Source organism: Gadus morhua, chromosome 5 (genome assembly GCF_902167405.1).
Source record: "Gadus morhua chromosome 5, gadMor3.0, whole genome shotgun sequence".
NCBI classification, from domain to species: Eukaryota; Metazoa; Chordata; class Actinopteri; order Gadiformes; family Gadidae; genus Gadus; species Gadus morhua.
The window spans coordinates 16355634-16360073 of NC_044052.1; the positions used below are offsets into that span (position 1 = coordinate 16355634).

General features: G+C 42.8%; 1 long non-coding RNA gene across 1 annotated transcript in view; it reads right to left on the reverse strand.

Moving 5' to 3' along the window:
* Positions 1–1623, reverse strand: part of LOC115543396 (uncharacterized) — a 7340-nt gene extending 5717 nt beyond the window's left edge. Inside the window, exon 1 of the long non-coding RNA XR_003976693.1 lies at positions 958–1623. This is a non-coding gene — a long non-coding RNA (uncharacterized LOC115543396). The remainder of the gene's footprint in view (positions 1–957) is intronic.
* Positions 1624–4440: the final 2817 nt, after the last annotated feature.

Sequence of the window (4440 nt, forward strand, 5' to 3'; positions counted from 1 at the left end):
TCTTTCGCTTTTGTCCTTACCCTCTCACAAACACAAACAATCTCTCTCTCCCTCTCTCTCTCTCTCTCTCTCTCTCTCTCTCTCTCTCTCTCTCTCGCGCTCTCTGATGAGCAGACAGAAATAACGCCCAGAACAAATTAATATTGACTGTAGCATGTAAACACAAACAGACCTGCGGTACTTGTGTACACATGGTTGAATGATTGTTTACCCTCCAAGCGCTGAAACATGAATCACCGTAGTAGAAAGGCAAAGCGATTTTTACCTAATCAATGATAACATTCTCTGCAAAGTTTCAAATGTACGTGTAATACAATGAAATAACCGTTTTTAAAAACTGTATAGATCATGCTTCAATGTCAGATGATTTATTCGTTTAGTAAGGAGTAGTTAGTCACCCCTAATTGGGTAAAATTTGGAATTTAAAGATAACCCCACATTTCTTATAAACATATATTGTCTGCATGATTCTAATAAGAGGATGCCTTCAAATAAACTCCTCCGAGTCTTTCGGTGTGACATTTCTGCATCTCAGCCTAGGGTTTTGACTTTAAAAACCACTGACTAAATCAATCAAATAATGTCTATATATTCAGTACCAGGAATCAAGTCAATATAATGTGCATACAGTGTTCAATTGACCAGTATCAGAATTATGTAGAGACCCTTTTCATTGTGTCTATAGAAAAGTTTGACGGAAGATACAAAGTTTGTTCACAATAGAAGATATCTGTGTCATCTTAATAAAACATTTACGAGAGTCATCCTCCCAGATTGTGCACCCTATTTATAATCCAAAATCGTGTTCGTACGTACGTAGTCCATTCACAAACTTGCTCCCTGAACTCTGCGTGGAAAACGTCCAAAGTTGCACTTCAAGGTTTTTCCACCACAACATCGAAAAATCGAAAAAAAACACATAATCTAGACCAAGCGGTCATACAAATAGCGAAGTACCTTATAAAGCATCAGGAAGAGCGTGCTGGAGGGGGACTCCTCAGGGAGGCGTTCCGACAGCCCCGGCCGGTGAGCTGATGAGAGCCTGACCTCCTCATCCTTGGGCTGTGGTGGGGCACGGTGGAGCGATCATCCAGAGCGAGGCTCCCTCATCTGCCCTGCCGTCCAATTTTAGAGCTGTCGTTCCCCTTCGAACATCCAGCCTCCCCTCCCTGATCATCATCTCAGTGGCGAGACTGCAAAAGTTTCTTTTCTTTTTTTTCCTGGTGGTTACTTTCCTCTCCTCGATGTCAGCCCTTTGGATAGCTGGAACAGCGCTGTCCACCTCCCCTCTTCTTCTTCTTCTCGCTCCCCTCGCTGTCTCTCTTTTTTTTCTATCTTTGCAGAGTCTTCTTCAAGAGTCCCCTCTGCCCTCCTCCCTCCTTCTTCTGCTGGTTTTCTCGAAGGGGTGCGCGCCAGGGTGGGGGCTGGAGACAGTGGAGGTGGGGGGGGAGAGCAGTGTCAGGCAGACACGTCCATCTCCTGTCCACTCTTAAATCCCACCGAGAACAAAAGCCCAACAACTTCTGAGGAAACAATACGTTGTTTCCTTTGTCTACGAAGTGCATCTCTTATATCTGTTTTTTGCACTTTCCAACACACCGCCGGTCCAGACACAAGTCTAACTTTCCCTCCCTCCCCCCCCCCCCCCCCCCCCCCCCCCCTCCCCCTCTCCCTGGATCTCTCAATTATTCACAACAAAAAACAAATAATTAAAAAGAGGAGAATGGCTGCCCCATTAAAACGTAACATATCCTTTCTTCTCTCGCTCCAGTTGCGGAACGTGTCCAGCCCACCCAGCGTGGGTTGCTTTTAGTAACGCGATGAGGAGAGAGGGGTGGGGGGGGGAGGCGGTGGGAGGGCAGGAGCGTGCATTAATGCTGTTATGGTTACGGCTGCGCTCAGAAGTGAGCGGTAACCCCCACACAACACCTACCCCCTCCACTCCGTCTCTCTCTCTGTCTCTCTGTGTGTGTGTCTCTCTCTCTCTCTATCTCTCTCTCTCTCTCTCTCTCTCTCTCTCTCTCTCTCTCTCTCTCTCTCTCTCTCTCTCTCTCTCTCTCTCCCTCTCTCTCTCTCTCTCTCACTCGCTCTCTCTCACTCTCACTCTCACTCTCTACCTCTCTCTCTCTGTGTCTCTGTCTCTCTCTCCCTCTCTCAGGCACACATGTTAATGCAGCGGTGGTTGCCTGGCAACCGACTCAGGGGAGTCACACAAACGCCTGGCGACGAGAAGCATTTGTGACAGAGGCCAGAATGAGCAGGACGAGGTGGCCAGGATCTGTGTGTGTGTGTGTGTGTGTGTGTGTGTGTGTGTGTGTGTGTGTGTGTGTGTGTGTGTGTGTGTGTGTGTGTGTGTGTGTGTGTGTGTGTGTGTGTGTGTGTGTGTGTGTGTGTGAAGGAACTGTAAGTACAATTTGCATACTTCTCTCTACCAGCAAACAAAAGCCATCAAGTGTGTGTGTTTGTGTGTGTGTGAGAGAGAGAGATGTCACTTTTATTTACATACTCATGTCATAGGCAACGGGTGAATGGGGTCAAATGATCGTCTGTGTGTGTGTGTGTGTGTGCGTGTGTGCGTGTATTTCTGTGCGTGTGAGTGTACATGCATGTGTGTTATTTTAATAGCAATGCATCAGAGTACAAAATCAAACAGAGATATAGAAGCAGTTTTTCCGAGTAGATTGTGATGTTATTTATCCAGCAACCATCATGCACTTGGGGTATGAGTTTACCTTCTTCAATTATGATATTTTTCTTGATCTTTTTAGCTCTGCTCTATTGTTTCTAGATGTAAATCTGGGAATTATTTAACACCTTTCAAAAGAGAGGGCCTCAATCATGAACACTTCATGGTGTTGGCTTTGGGAGAACGTCTTTACTTTTACTTTTAGTGTATTGCTTTTAGATCTCCTGCCCTTCCCGTTGGCAGGCGAGGAACATCAAGGTTCCACATCAGAGGCAAAGCTTTGAAAGGACTTTGAATAGACATGCTTGAAACGTATCAACATGAATATAGCATCCTATTCTCTTTTCTTGACAGATGGGATTAGAAAATGGAAACCATGAAAGTTGAGAAACTCAGTTTAATCTCAGTGTATGTAAACACCTGTAGTTTCTGTCAACCAGACTGTATCCTTGTTTTTCATGATGAGTAATATTGGGTTGAAAACGTTCAAGGATTTTGCTCCGGTGTTTGGTGCATAGCAATCATAATAAACATTGCAGCATACATACAACATGAATATAAAATATGAAGAAAAATTAAAGTTAACCAGTACTGTTGGTCAAATATATGGACATTGGGATGTGAGGAAGTCCACAGCTTGAAAATATACAATGTGTGCAATTTGCAAGGAATACTGTCCAGTAAGCTGACATAATACATGAAACAGGTGTTGAGACCTGACGTTAATGAAATGTAAACATTACTTCTTCTTGATGCCTGCCTTTTTTGAGTGACCATTTTAGTTTTTTGTGTCATAAAGAAACTAAGAAGCATGTTTTAAAAGTAAATGGATTTCAATGTTGAGCCAAGGGGAAAGATTTAAAAAATTCTGGTTGGCTTTGAACAAATTGTCATTAGGTGGATCCAAAGAAAAATATTTTTCTAATGAATACAAAACAGGATCAACAAATTGGTTTAGGCTCAACATTGCCTGGCACATGCAATGAACCAGATTGGTCTGCAATAAAAATGGAAAAAAATAGGATCCTTTCATGTGCCCCCACACACACACACACACACACACACACACACACACACACACACACACACACACACACACACACACACACACACACACACACACACACACACACACACACACACACACTCTCTGAAACCACTACAGAAAACGTAGGCCTGCATAATTGTATTGTTTATTTTCAAAATCTTCAATGCCTAATAAATGTAGTAGATTCATAAAAATGGCGTTTAGCCAAATTACTTTTGTCTGAAGCTAATTACATACGTGCAAGGCTGGGAACAATAAAAGTGTACAATAATACGATATGAGCCACAAAGACTTGAAGTGCTTCTAGAGCAAGAATAGGAATATGAAAGAACGCATCAAAACATGAAGGAAGACCGAGGAGGATCGTCAGAAACCTTTTTTATCTTGAGTCTTTTGAACTGCATTGAGAAGGACCGCTGATGGATTGTCAGATTTGAAGAGTGCAAAAGAGTAAACCCATAGGTGTTAGTTTTTGTTATACATACACACAACAGGCAAAATGGCAAGCGTCTCGCAAATTGAATTTCTGGAAATCGCTATCCATCTCATCACCCCTTAGTGTTTTGAGATGGAAAAAAAGGAAGATTTTCTTATTCAAACCATTTATTTATAAATTATTATCTGTTCATTCATTCACAAGTAATCTTTCTGATCAAGATGCTTGTATGACATATTCAGTTTCCCTCCTTCGAGGTAAGCGGAGGAA